The sequence below is a fragment of the Antechinus flavipes genome, chromosome 4 (assembly GCF_016432865.1).
Source record: "Antechinus flavipes isolate AdamAnt ecotype Samford, QLD, Australia chromosome 4, AdamAnt_v2, whole genome shotgun sequence".
In the NCBI taxonomy this organism is placed as follows: Eukaryota; Metazoa; Chordata; class Mammalia; order Dasyuromorphia; family Dasyuridae; genus Antechinus; species Antechinus flavipes.
Window position 1 is genome coordinate 155,995,197 of NC_067401.1, and position 15,929 is coordinate 156,011,125.

The 15,929-nt window shown below is 32.5% G+C and overlaps 1 protein-coding gene across 1 annotated transcript in view; it reads right to left on the bottom strand.

Annotated features, from left to right (window-relative positions):
- The window catches only part of KCNJ16 (potassium inwardly rectifying channel subfamily J member 16), a 172,070-nt gene extending 156,354 nt beyond the window's left edge, over positions 1–15,716 (bottom strand). Inside the window, exon 1 of the mRNA XM_051995212.1 lies at positions 15,633–15,716. The gene's annotated coding sequence lies outside the window, so the exon portion shown is untranslated. The remainder of the gene's footprint in view (positions 1–15,632) is intronic.
- Positions 15,717–15,929: the final 213 nt, after the last annotated feature.

The following is a 15,929-nucleotide window of genomic DNA, read 5'->3' on the forward strand; positions in this document are numbered from 1 at the left end:
CAACTCCTGAAGGGTACTGAAGATCTATTCTGCTACCTCAGTAATACACAAAAATAATCATCCCCTTGATCTCATCATGCACCAATTTCATGATCATAAACTCTGAAATTCTTTCACCTAATCACAATGTATTGACATTCCACCTTTCCTTTTGCCTTTCTGTACCAAAATATCTCTCTCTCTCTCTCTCTCTCTCTCTCTCTCTGTATTTTTTTTTACTAGCCAAACTCTTCACCTTCACTCATATTGACCTATTGATGAATCAATTCAATTCTTTGTTGTCTTGTTCTCTTGAACCCCTTTCTTTCTTGCCATTTTTCTGATTTTCCCCTTCAAACCATTGACTTTGGATTTCTCCCAATAGTTGTTGCTTTCATTTTTTTGCATGTACTAATAAAGGATGATGGAAAATATTATGCAAGTGTCCTGATTTTAACCATTACAAATTTTTTCTCACATAAACTCACCTGGTTCTTACTACTGACAATTCTTTTATAACTTCCTAATTAATTCATTATAACACTAACTACAATGGCTCTTCTGAATCTTTTTATCCCTTCTCAAGCATTTCATGTTTCCTTCTGCCCACACTCTCAGCTAAGAACCTTTTTTTTTCCCTTTTCCCATCCCCTATCCTTCGGTAAATGACTCTATCACCTCCATTCTCTTACTTAAAAAAAAATTCTCCTAAGAAAAGGTTATGCTAAATGTTGAGGGGGATGTGGGAAAACTGGGATACTAATGCATTTTAGTGGAGTTGTGAACTGAGCCAATCGTTCTAGAGAGCAATTTGGAACTATGCCTAAAGAGTTATCAAACTGTGCATATCCATCAGTGTCTCTACTGGATCTATCCCAAAGAGATAATAAAAAAGGGTAAAGGACCCACATAAGCAAAAATGTCTGTAGCAGCTAGGAATTTTTTTTTCTGTAGTGGCAAGGAATTGGAAATTGAGTGGATGCCCCTTAATTGAGGAATGGTTGAATAAGTTATGGTAGATGAATGAAATAGAATATTGTTGTTCTATATGAAATGATGAGCAGGCTTATTTCATAAAATTCTGGAAAGACTTACATAAACTGATACTAACTGAAGTGAGCAGAATCATGAAAACATTGTACACAGCAACAATAAGATTATGTGATGATCAATTCTGATGGATATGGCTCTTTTCAACAATGAGGTGATTCAGACCAATTCCATAGACTTGTATATGCAGAAAGATGACTGTAAGGATTAAATATAGATAACAACATAGTATGTTCACATTTTTGTGGTGGTTTGCTTGCTCTTTTTAACAATGAGGTGATTCAAGACATTTCCAAAAGACTTGTGATGGAAAGTGCCGTACACATTCAGAGAGAGAATATGAAGACTGAATGTAGATCAAAGCATAGTATTTTCACTTTTTGTTGTTGCTTGTCTGTTTGCTTTTTCTTTCTCATCTTTTCCCTTCATGTTCAGATTTTTCTTCTGCTTCATCATGAATATAGGATTTTGTTTAGAAAATTGTACATGTTTAACCCATATTAAATTTCTTGCTCTCTAGAGGAGGAGGGAGTGGGGAGGGGGAGAGGAGGGAGAAAAAATTGGAACACAGGATTTTGTAATCCTGTAATCCAGTGAATGTTGAAAACTAACTTTACATGTATTTGGAAAAAAAGAAAATACTTGTAAAAAATTCCCCTTGCATTCTAGCTGCTTCCATACTACCAACAAACATATACATGTTCCCTTTAAACCCTATCCTTTTGATTACTCCAACCCAACTTTAGTCCTATATCTATCCTCCTCTCCTCCTTCCCTTTTTATCTGCAATAAATATCTACATCTCCTCTCTTCTCAATTTCTTCTTAACTCTTTATAATCTGATTTTTTTTTTCTGAGGCAATTGGGTACTTGTCCACGGTCACACAGGTAGGAAGTTTTGAGTGTCTGAGAATGGATTTGAACTCAGGTCCTTCTCACTTCGGGGCTGGTGCTCTCTTCACTGCGCTACCTAGCTGCTCCTATAATCTGACTTTCAATCTCATCATTTATTCTCTCTATAGTTACCAATGATCTCTTAATTGCTAAATCCAAAGTTTTTGTTTTTGTTTTTGTTTTTTCCCAATCCTCATCCTTCTTGACTTTTCTGAAACAATTGACACTGTTGCTCACCCTCTTCTAAATTTTGAGACATTTGTTGTTCAGCTATTTTCAGTTGAATCTGACTCTTCATTATGCCATGTGGGGTTTTCTTAGCAAGGATACTACAGTGGTTTGTCATTTCCTTCTCTGACTCATTTTCCAGATAAGGAGCAGAGACGGAGTTCAATGACTTATTTGAGGTCAAACAGCTAATGTCTAAGGCCATTTTTGAACTCAGAAAGATGAGTATTTATGACTCCAGGTTAAATATACACTGTCTATACCCCATTTTCTACTTTGTTTCTTTCTGTATATGGAATACATATGATTCTGATCACTCCTCAGTCTCTGTTCTAAGTCATACCTGCTAACCATGGGTTCTGTCCTTGGCTCTATTTTCATTTCCCTCTAAATTATTTTATTTCATGATCTCATTAACTCCCATATATTCAATTATCATCTCTATTATCATCAATCTCATTATTTTAGTATTAATTTTTTATCATAGCCCTAATTTCTCTGCTACCTTTCAAAATCACATATAATTACTCATTGGCCATTTCTTTCTGATGTACTTATATCTTAAATTCAATGCCAGAAATGGAATTCATTAACTTTCTCCCCAAACCCTCCCCTCCTTCCAAATTTATTTATTACTGTCAATCTTCCCAATCCTGTAAAGCTCATAATCTATGTATCATTTTTGTTTTCTCATTATCTGTCACTACCCCTTCACCATTTTATCTGTTAAGAAGATCTGTCAATTTCCCCTTTCCAATATGTTTTGAAAGCCTCCTTTTTTACCCCCTCCCCCCTCTGATATTGTAACTATACTGGTGTAAGCATGCACTTCTTCTTGCCCGGACTATTGTAGTAGCCCGCTGGTTGGTGTGATTGTCATATCATTCTCTATTCAGTCACAAAAACACCAAAAAATATCATTTTTTCCACCCCACTCCTACTCAACACCCTCTGATAATTTTCTATTTCCTCAATAATCAAATATAAAAATCCTTTCTTTGGTGTCCAAATCCATTCATAACCTAGCCCATCCTCCACCTTTCAATCTTATTATATATCCTATAATTCATTATATACTTTTTATTCCAGTAACACTGACCTTCTTCCTCTTTCTTTCAAAATACATTCCCTCTTTTGGTTACAGTCATTTTACATGTATTCCTGTTGTCTAGAATTTTCTTTCTCTTTATCTCTACCTCCTGACTTTTCTAGCTTCCTTCAAGTCCCAGAATTCTTTCCCAATTTCTTTTAATTCTAGTGTTTTTTTTCTCTGTAGAGCATTCCTATTTTAGATAATTTGTCCATAGTTGTTTTCATGTTGTCTTCCCTCTTACATTGCAAGCTTACTCAGGATAGGGAATATACACACTTACATGTATGCGTGTATGTGTATGTGTGTAGTGTGTGTATATTTTTCATTTCTTTGTAGTTTTTAGCACTGAGATAGATACATTGTGGCTATCTGGCAAATTCTTATTGATTGACTGGGATCTAGCAATTGATATTCTTGATTATCTATAGACCATTTTATGTCAACAGTGCTAACTTAATTGCTGTCATAGAAAGCCAATCTTATAACATTTTTTTGTGAAGAAAACATTTTGCTAATCTTAACTGAAGAAACAAAGGGTTCTTGTAGCAGGCTTGTGCAGGGATCCTCATTTAGGTTATTAAAACAGCTAATGTCTAGTCTTTATGATGCCATTCAGGTGACTTTGGACAAATTACACCACTATATATTACCTACTTATAAAATAAGGGAAAGGTTCATATTGACTGTTTTCTATAATACCTCCTGTTCTGATAGTGCATAACATTCTGAAATTGGTTGCATGCCCTATTATACCTCCACAAGTCATATCCTCTAGGGAGTTAAATACAGAAATCAAAATCCAAAATATTAATAATCAGCACTTTTTTGTAGTATTGAAGAGGTATGGGATTAGTAAAGCAAAACACTGTAGCATTTCCATGTACTTCCATTATATTAAATGGATGGAGTTTGCTGTAAGTGAGACTTCATCATAAACCTAGGAGACACTCCCAGAATTAAATATTTGTTTAATTGGGGTAAGAGGAGAATTTGTTCATTAATTCCTTTTTGTTTGTGGTATTCAGAATTTCACTGGAATATTCTTGAGGGCATTCACTGTTTTTATTTTTTTTGTATCCCAAGAACTTACAAAAAAAAAATAAAGAACTTACAAGAACTTACAAGTTCTTACAAGAACTTACATATAGTACCTGGCATGTTGGCAGCATTTAATTCTTATTAGCTTGTTGAATAAGCTCTGTTTGACAGCATCATTAATACTTAAGTTAGAAGGGGAAAAGCTTAGATTATGACCAAGTAACAGTCATTTTTACTTCACTTTTGTTGGAATCTTTACAAACTGCTAACTCATTAGAGATGATGTTTTGGGCCAGAACCTGAAACAAGGTACTAAGGTAGAGCTAGTTGATACAATGCTTGTGTTTACATCTTTACTCATTGGAGTTCACAAGTATGGGAGATTCATAAAGTAAACTTTGTAACTTTGTGAATTCACACCTCCCTTGAAACTCTTAGGGCCAGAGAGCACTCTGGGAGAAAAGCCATAATCCTGCTCTCTGATATATAAGAAGAAAGCAAAGGACCAATTGGAGAGAGATTCATTCCATTTTCCACTTGGCTGGCTGGTGGCAGAAGAGAGTGGAGCTGAATTTAGATTGAGAAGGGAGCGTCAAGTGAGTGCAGCCAGAAGCCCTCTCTGAGTGAGGGGATTTACTTCGGAACATTGACTGGGGTCGGAGAGGAGCACTCTGGGAGATTGAGAGTCAGAAGCCCTCTCTCAGAGGCAAGACAGATTCAACTTGGTGCTGGCTCTGGAGGCTGAAGAAAGCAGAGGCAGAAGCAAAGGACAAAGAGGCAAAGAGCTCTTAGAACCAAGCAGAGTGATAGTCCTCTAAGCTAACTGGGTTATATTGGAGACAATAAAAGATCTGAACTTTTATCACCTGGCTGCATTTGGGGTAATTATTGATCTGAACTGCAACTAAGGCTGCCTCCAGAAAACCTCCCCCAGAAACCTGCTCGCTCCCAGAGAGAATCATCATATTGTATATTTTAAAGAAGAAAAAGAACACCACAACTTTTAATTGCCTTTCATCAAAATAGACAAATGGTTTGTTATGAAATAAAGACACATGGAAATGAACCTTTGGAGGTGGTAGCTCATGTTACCATGTTAGCAAACTGAGAAGTTACCTGATTATCTTTCTGGAAGGGACTCTGATTTATATATTGTGATATGGTAATGATACAGAATTTAAGGACCTCAGAGAAAATCTGGTCCAACTTATATCTGATTGGGAAATCTACTCTCATTGGCCTGATTTGCTTTCTAATTACTAGCTAAATTTCCTTTAAATTTATATCTGATTTATATGTACAAGCTTACATATGCACATATATGCACACATGCATTTATATGTATACCTATATATGTATGTGTGTGTGCAGAAATATATAGAGAGATAGTTTTCAGAAAGTCTAAAAATAAGAGCATCCTATTTTACAAAACAAAAGAGTGGCTTATCAGCAATTTTGTAGATTTCTGAGTATTTAAATTATATTTCTACCAATTCCATTGTCATCTACATGTAGTGCTTACCAGTTCTCAAACCCCATGAAAACACACATAAGGTCATTATAATTGATTGTCTTTTAGAACTGGCTTGTAACAAACTAATTGAAATAGCTCTTTCTACTTTTAATCAAACTCTTGGCCTAACTTTGCATTACTATTCTCAGGCTTATTCAGGTGGTTCCAGATGCTTATTCTATAAGTGTTTGTTAAGTGTTTCAACATTTCCTTTAAAAAAATGCCTTTCATAGCAAACTGTTAGAAATCTAGGTAGAAAGCTGAAGCAATAATTTTCTGACTAATGCAAAGTAATCTTTAGAAATGACCAAGTTCTTACTGGAATTAGGCACATGCTAATGAAGGTCATATGAATTTTCTTATCAATTTCCAGGAAGTATTTTCTTTTAAAAGGAATAATAGGGCACGTCAATAATATTAGAAGGGGGCAGCTGTTAATTGGCAAATTATATATAAATGCTTTGGCATTTCCTCAAAAAACCTTTTGCTCGGACCTATAACAAAATTTAAAATAAAATAAATGTCAACAACTCAGATTTATAGAGCATGGCAAGGAAAGAGCAAGAATATAGACTCTAGAGCTTATGGACCTAAGTTCATATCCTGATTTTGTGCAAACTAATGGCTTACCAATTATTTTGTAGATTTCATATTTTTGTATTTTAAATGATGCTCTTACAAATCTGTTTCCTCATTTGTAACATTATGGGATTGAACAAGATGACCCTTCAAACTCTAAATCTCTGATACTACAAAGTCCTTAATTGGAATTTTCTTACTTGATTCTCACTGTAATGGTGAGAGATAGGTAGCACAAGAAGTGAGGTTCCCATTTTAGAGAGAAGAAAATTGAAGTACAGAGTAGTGCAGTGATTTAGCCAATGACATGCAAGATTATAAATAGCAATACCTAGGTTTGTAGATTTAGAACTGAAACTTACCTAAAGTTTATTTTACAAATTAATATCATAGTATAATAGTTATAGAGGTGAAAGAGGGAAAACTGAGGCCCAGAGAGGTCAGTTGACTTATATAAAGGAAAAAAAAAAAAGAGAAAAGACAAAAATTTAGGTTTGCTATTTCAAATACCAGTATCCTCCCCCTATCTATCTACCTATATACACCATCTAAATTGATCTCTGTTCTTCAGATATTTTCTTTCTATTACAAATGTCCTCCAAGAAATTGGACAAAATAACAAGAAGGAGGCTGTTCTTGGGGAAAGTCTCTATGAGGGACTCAGAAGACTGTTTTCTTTTTTCCCTTAAAGATTTTCCACAGTCTAGCATCCCAAGATGAAAAAAAAAATCTTATTATTAACCTTGAAAGCAAGACTTAAGTTTGACATTTCTATTACAATCCAAAGTAATTATTTGAACTCAGAGATATTATCCAATCTAATTGCTGATAATAAAAATACTAACATTAGCTATTTACATAGCGTCCTTTATCCAAGACTTCAAAGAGTTCCCCAATTCTAACCACTCCCCAAATCATTTCCCTCATTCCTTTTCTTACTTCTTTCACAGCCAAATTCAACAACAGATTGATTTCAACTGGCTGTTGATCTGATTAAATCAATTGAGTCAAAGAGTGAATGACTAACAGGGTACACCTCCCAAGGTACATTTAAATACAAGTTGAAGACCTTATGAACACAAAGGAATCTAGCAAAATCCTGTGGAATGTTTTTTGAATACAGTAATATCTCAGGTTACATATGTATATAATATGTATAAATATATCATATATATGATATACTACATATCATATATATATATTATACTCCCACTACTCATACTACTCAAGCCACATAGAACTTATTTTTCTCCCCAAATAATTTTAAATTGTTCTTATAATTTAAAATATATAATTATATAATATGTATTATGTTATATTACATATCTAATGTATGATTGCACAATATATTTTGTTCTAGTATATATTATATATGTTATTTTTATTTTTAATTTTTAATTTTTTTTACAATTTATAGTAAAGAATTATAAATGAATCTATATTCTTCAATAACAATGTTGAAAGTCTCCAGGGATTAAGAGATAAATTGGCAACTAAGCAAAAAAAGTTCATTACTCATGTATTAAAAAAAGTTATCAATTAAAATGAAATACAAAAAAAATTCTTTAACACCTGATTTTTAAAGATACATTGACTAGCTTTACTTATTATTTTCTCTTAATCATTTTCACTTTTTTAAATATATTTTTTTGTTAAAAAAAAAAGGTTGGCTGGGAGAAAAATGGGAAAAGATACAGAGGAAAATTTGGTAAATGTAAAAACACAAATAACAATAAAAATCTGTTAAAGATAAAATAAAACTAAAAAGTTGATGAATTACTGGGTCTTAAAAAAGAAGAGTGACTTTCCTTTAGTTGTATCATCTTTTTTCTTTAAATCTCTAGGCAGCATCACATAACTCACAAAATTTCTATAAGTGGTAGCCCTTCTTAACCACAGCAAACATGTTGTGATTGACAAATCTTTATTGGCATGGAAGAGCATATAGATTGTCACAAAAATTTCAATGACATAAAGAATTATAATTTGTGTATATACTTCAGATTACTTATATATTTAGCAATTTATAAACTTCATGATTAAAGTTGCTTTATTAAGCTAATAAAACAAAATTAAATAATATATATTCAATGTTTTCTACATTCTTTAGGCAAGATGTTGAGTCAGTTGCTGTAAACATATATGCTTGCTTTTTCTCTGAATGACCTTGGACAAATAATTTTGATTCTCCCATATTTAATTTCCTCCTCTTTAAAATGAGGAGGTTATACCGAATGACCTTCATCTATAAATCTATAAAGCTGTGATAATTTCATGAAGTTTATCAATTTGATCTTTGTAATTTTTTTCTGATAACTCAAAATATATTGAGCCTTTCTTGTTAACAGAAATAACATCTTTTGACTTCATTGTGCAATTCCAGTTAATTAATAAATTGTCTGACCTTCACGTACCTGATTTTGTGGGGGGTTTTAGTTTTACATACTTATATGTGTAATAAAACAACTTTATTTTAATCTACTTTTTTTCCAAAATAAATACGCTTCAAAGACCAATTGAATGCCTGGTAGATGCTGGAACTGAAACAGGAGATTTTGATCACATGTAAATCACCCCTAGGTAGTTGGCACCAGCTATTTTTAAGGACTAAATTTTCTAAATCAAAAACTGTGTTCCTTAAGATCTGAGAGAAAAATTGGAGGTTGAAACCTTGGAAGAGAGCTACTTCTGTAATGATTTTGGGTAGGATGAAAATATAAAAAAATAATAAGACTAAACTTTAAAAAATCAATCTTTTTAAAAAAGAATTCATGAAAAAGAAGGGGAACAATGTAAAGATCACAGGGGTCCTCAAACTTTTTAAATAGGGGCCAGTTCACTGTCCCTCAGAGTGTCATTGGCCCTCTGGAGGGCCAGACTATAGTAAAAACAAAAAACTTTCTTTTGTGTGCCTTTAAATAAAGAAACTTCATAGCCTTGGGTGAGGGGATAATCGTCCTCAGCTGTCGCATATGGCCTGTGGGCTGTAGTTTGAGGACCCCTGGAAGGGCTTCAGAAGAGAGGGAGCTTCTAGATCCAGGTTCAATCTTTCTAAAATGTAATATAACAATTAAATACTTGACGTTTTTAGTGTAGAGACCTTCTAGTATGCTCAAAAAGAAAGAATCAAGTAATGCTTTTAAAACAGCTGGGTATTGTCCTTATTCCAGGGCAGGAGGGGTATTAGCTGAAGGAATCTCTTTATAATGCCATGTACTACTTAGTTAATTATGATTTATATAGCACTTTCACAAATACACTGTCCCCTTTAATTGACCTGACCACTCTATTAGGAAGGCACTATTATTACAATTTTACAGATGAGGAAACTAAGTCTAGAAGTTTTTAAGTGACTTATTCAAAGTCATACAGCTAATAAGTACCTGAGTTGAATTTAAAATTATCTTAGATTGGATTAAAGGCTGGAATGAACTTTAGACATCATTTATTCTAAACCCTTCACTTTACAAATGGGAAAACTAAAGCTTAGAAAGGAAAAGTCATTCAAACATAACTATGAATATGATAAATAATAGGAAAAAGATTCAAGTTCAAGTCCTTTGACTCAAAATCAGGTTTTTTTTTTCTTTAATACAATGCTACCATGAAATTTGATTCTACTTTTCAAATTTAAAAGAATATAGAGTTCTATTTGTTCCTAATAGAATTGTTGAAAGATTATTTCTCTGCTTTCTCTTTTCCTACAAGACTTTGGTAGTAATGGGCTACATCTAAAGGCTGTGATCATACTTTTTCACAAAGAAGCATGGGTAGCTTACTATGTCTTTGCCATCTACTGATTTTTTTAAATTAATCATTTTTGTAAAATTTTGAATTTTGAGTTATCTACTTCCTTTTATGCCTCCCCATATTACATTAGAGAAGGTCAACATTCAAAACAGATATAGACAGAAAAATAGAAATATGTGTGTGTGTATAAACACCATATTGTGCATATTTTATATGGTAGTGTATATTACGTTCCTTCATAGGTCCTTTGTAGGTAGTTCAAATAATACTTGGGGAATAGCTCAGTCATTCATAGTTATTCTTTGAATCATATTGCTATTGCTATATCCAGTGTTTTCTTGGTTCTGCTCATTTTGCTATTCATTATTTCATGAAAGTGTTCCCATATTTTTTTTCTTACAGTACAGTAGTAATCCACTACAGTAATATCACATAACTTGTAGTTATTCTTCAATTGATGCACATCTGTCCAATTTCTAGTTCTTTCTACCACAGAAAAATCTGTGATAACTTATAATTTAAAGATTCTTTAACATTTTCCCTGATCACCTTTGAAAAAAAGATTTAATAGTGATATTGTTGTGTCAAAAGGTATACACAGTTTTATTACTTTGGGGGATAATTCCAGATTGCTCTCCAAAATGCTTGGATCAGTTCATAGTTTCACCAACAGTATGTTAGCTTCCCAATTTTTCCACATTCTTTCCATCCCTTATCATTTTCTCCTTCTGTCATTTAAGCCAATCTAATATGTATATGATGATATCTCAAAGTTGTTTAATTTACATTTCTCTAATCAATAATGATTTAGAGTATTTTTCATATGATTATATATAGTTTTAACTCATCAAAAAAAAAAAACTCTATATCCTTTGGCCATTTATCAACTGGAGAATGATTTTGATCCTTATAAACTTGACTATGTTTTCTATAGTTTTGAGATATGAAACCTTTATTTGAGAAATTTCTCTATAATTTTCCACAATTTTTTTTGCTTTCCTTCTGATTTTGACTATATTGAATTTATTTGTACAAAACCTTTTTAATTTAATGTAGTCAAAAATATCATTTTTTACATCTTACAGTACTCCCTTTTTACTCCTATCTAATCTTTTTTTTCATAATTATAACTTTTTATTGACAGAACCCATGCCTGGGTAATTTTTTACAACATTATCCCTTGCACTCATTTCTGTTCCGACTTTTCCCTTCCCTCTCTCCACCCTCTCTCCTAGATGGCAAGCAGTCCTATACATATTAAATAGGTCACAGTATATCCTAGATACAATATATGTGTGCAGAACTGAACAGTTCTCTTGTTGCACAGGAAGAATTGGATTCAGAAGGTAAAAATAACCTGGGGGGAAAAAAAAAAACAAAAATACAGTTTACATTCATTTCCCAGTGTTCTTTCTTTGGGTATAGCTGCTTCTGTCCATTCTTGATCAATTGAAACTGAGTTAGATCTCTTTGTCAAAGAAATCCACTTCTATCAGAATACATTCTCATACAATATTGTTGTTGAAGTGTATAATGATCTCCTGGTTCTTCTTATTTCACTTAGCATCAGTTCATGTAAGTCTCTCCAAGTCTCTCTGTATTCATCCTGCTGCTCATTTCTTACAGAATAATAATAGTCCATAGCATTCATATACCACAATTTACCCAACCATTCTCCAATTGATGGGCATCCATTCATTTTCCAGCTTCTAGCCACTACAAACAGGGCTGCCATAAACATTTTGGCACATACAGGTCCCTTTTCCTTCTTTATGATCTCTTTGGGATATAAGCCCAGGAGTAATACTGCTGTATCAAAGGGTTTGTGCAGTTTGATAACTTTTTGAGCATAGTTCCAAATTGCTCTCCAGAATGGCTGGATGTATTCACAATTCCACCAACAGTGTATTAGTGTTCCTCTTTTCCCATATCCCCTCCAACATTCCGCATTATCTTTCCCTGTCACTAGCCAATCTGACAGGTGCATAGTGGTATCTCAGAGTTGTCTTAATTTGCATTTCTCTGATTAATAATGACTTGGAGTATCTTTTCATATGGCTAGAAATAGTTTCAATTTCTTCCTCTGAGAATTGTCTGTTCATATCCTTTGACCATTTATCAATTACTCCTATCTAATCTTAATGATGTGTTCTATCTTTAAAAGTTTCATTAGGATAGTTAGGAAAACACTTATTATAAAAAATTAACCAATTCATAAGGACTTTATCAGACAATATGAAATCATTGAATTGTTAATGTACATTAGTCTTATAGGATGAATTAATTACATTGGAAGCATGGAAAGAATAATAACTCCGAAGTTGGACTAAATTAAAATCCCACCTCTACCACTTATTAATTACTCATGCTTTAACTCTCATAAGCCTCAGTTTCCTTGACTGTAAATTGAGAGGTTTGAAATAGATGTTTTCTGAGGTTCTTTCTGGGTGAAATTCTATGATATTTTTCTATTCAGTGTTCAACACAGAACCAGTGGTTCTTAATGGTTAACTTTAAAAGCCTCAAAAATTAAGAAAATTTCTTTTTTTCTTTTCTTATTTCATTTTTTTTTTAGCAACACAGTTGCCTTTCTCCAAGTTTTATTTCTTGTTAATACTGCCTATACACACTTTTGGCTAGGTTGTTATCCCAACAACAAAATTTTAATATTTAGATTTCTAAAAGTTGAGAGTAACTCAAGAAAGTACTTAGAATAGCTTAACTTGGATTAATTGTAAAAATCAGTCTTGGAATTATAGATCATAAAATGAAACATATTTTTCTCCTTTTGATAAAAAGGAATGAATGGGGTAATGAAAACAAGATAGTGCATATGATGTCAGCTAGGTTCACTGTCCTTTTATTTTGATTAACTATTTTCTTCATTGCAATCAAAAACTCAATGTGTGTTTAGAGATAGATACTGAGAATGACTGGCATAACTAAAAACAGAAATATACTACAAAAAATAAAATGCTATTTTTTCTATTAACTTTCAAGTATGATCCTGTAAAGAAATTACTTCTATGACAAATTTAAAAGAAAAATAATGCAAGTAAACCTGATATATCACTCATTGTGGTAATACAATTTTTTCTTACCATTCCTTACCATACCACACCTTTCTGTCTTATTTTTATCTGTTTCACAAGTTGATATATGAAAAGGAAGAAGAGAAATCATTGCTTGGTCACTTTATAGGTAATTAAGTTACCAAGGGCTAACAAACACTTAAATATTTACCAAAGGATTGAAGGTATTTTTTTTTTGGACAGGTTATAGAAATAAAAGGAAGAAATTCAAATTAGCATCAGATTATGGAGGAATCTAAGAAAAAGATAAGTTTTATTTGAATATCATGTAAAATGTATAGGTATTTTATTTTTCAATTGATCTAAGAAAATGTGTGGGTATAATTTATTTTACTATTTTTTTATTTTCCAAATAAATTTTTTTCCTTACCATTTTTTCATCACCATCATCATGAATTAATTTTTAGTGAGTATGTAGCAAGCATAGCTCTCTAATATATGTTCTTTAGTCTGAAAAGACTAGCTCTCTAATATATGTTCTTTAGTCTGAAAAGACAGTTAAGTATAATATGTGTGATTTTAAGGATAGAATACTTGTTGCTCTTATTCTTTATTAAATCTGACTTTAAGATTGAATTCCAGACTATTCATGTGAAGAGTTCTTTAAAACTGTAGTATCCTGGGGTATTGTACTTCTTGGTTGGAAATATAATACATTGTAAATTGTACACTGTCACAAGTCTGTGGTATGCATGTTCAAAGTTTGACTTGTTCTTATTTAAATGTTGACAAGGTACATAATAACTTCTTCCTCAATGCAGATTGGAAACTTGCCTATAATTTAAAATACTAAAAATTGGAAATGGCATCAAGAAATTAACTGGTATGCTCAGGGTCATTCAGTACTTGTTCAAGCTTGAAAATAAGTCATATGACAAAGGAAAGTCCCTGTAGACTTTCTATAACACTACTTTTCATAGCAGTGTGTTCAAAGTGTTCTGCTGGTGCAACATTTCACCTTCTCTCTCACTGTCTTTGCTCAAGTGTTTCTTTCTATGATATATGGAATGCTACTATCATCTCTACTTCTCAGATTTCAAGCTTCTTCTAAAGCACAACTCAAGTGGCACTTCCTACAGAAATATGTTCTTGATCCTTGCACCTATTAGCACTCTCCTTCTTAAAGGCATTTTATTTTATTTGTATATAATTTCTATTTACTTAACTGAGCAAATGTTTTATCCCTACACCTCTAAAAGATAAAAGCAAAGAGCTTCTTTGTTTCTTCTTTTATTTTTATTTTTTTATTTTTTTAAGAGCTTCTTTGTTTCTTCTTTTTCATTATATCCTCAGAACTTAGCAAAGTGCCTTGCACAAAATAGGCACATAGTAAGCATTGAACTGAAATAATTCATCAGCACTCAGTCTCCCAGACTCAACCACCTTAGAGACATAAATAATAGAGTCAACTTAAAAAATTAGATTTCTACTTTATTTGTCAATGATATCATTTGTGATTATTAGTTAATTCAAGGTATCTAATTACCTCTAAAATTCAGAGAGCTTTGCAGAAGTTGGCTACATTGAATAGTTTTACAATGCTGGAAGAACCTACCTCATTATCAGGGTTCTGAAAAAATAAAAGTCTTAAGGTCTTGATTAATATACTACAACTCCAGTTTTCTCAGAAAAAAAGGCATTATATATATTCATTATCTAGAGTGGAGGAGTTAGACTTTCTTGGCTATCCAAGTGATTTGGATATCAAAATCCCTAATTGAATTTGATGGAAATCAATAAGAAATTTTACAATATTTCAGATAGAAGAAGATACTTAGGCTAAATGGAATCCTATATCTATGGTAAATGAATTTCTGAAATGACTACCTTCTACCATGTGAAACTGGGATCTGATTAATCTTTATTCATTGGAATTATTCACAGGAAAGACTAATTTCATTCTGAAAAAATAGTTCACATTTCTATAGTAATTTCAGAATCAAAACTTGACTAATAATTATCTTATGAGCAAGGTAGTAATACATTTGTAGATGAGAAAACTAAGGCCCAGAAATATGAAATGCTACGATGTCAGGGATCATAAAGTTTTAAAGCTTAGATTCAGACTCATGTCTTGAATCTTTAAGTCACACATTTTTCCCAAGAAAACACATTGACAAGATTAAAAATCAAACTTGTAAGATCATTTGGGGATATGGTCTCATTTGGAAATATCTGTCATTCAACTAGATACATTTCTTCCATTATTTATAATTCAAGTATCATACGGGTGTGCGCGCACGCACACACACACACACACACACAGAACAACTCCATATTCACTCATTCATCTAAACAAGACTTTATCAATGATCTAGTTAAGAGAACTTGGATACAAACACATTATCCATATTGTTAAACATTAAAAAGAATTACAAATGAGGAATTAAATTAATTTTTAAAATTTAAAACTTACCTTACAGATTCACAGATTTGAAAGTTCTTAGTTTAGTTTCTTAGTCTGTTGTACCTCACTGCTATTGAATCATTCAGCTTAAGGTGCTTTACCCACTACAAACAAAATCCTTTATCTCCTGTATTGTTTAGCAGAATGTTGGTCTAAAGTCCAATCCTGTATCTTAGGATTCCAGGAGCCAAGATTCCCATGAAGTTCTGAGACCAAGATTTTGTTGACACAATACTGAACAATCTGGTTTCCTTTAAGCCACACCAAGGAGTATTTAAATATTTGAGGATCTGCTCAAACTGAACC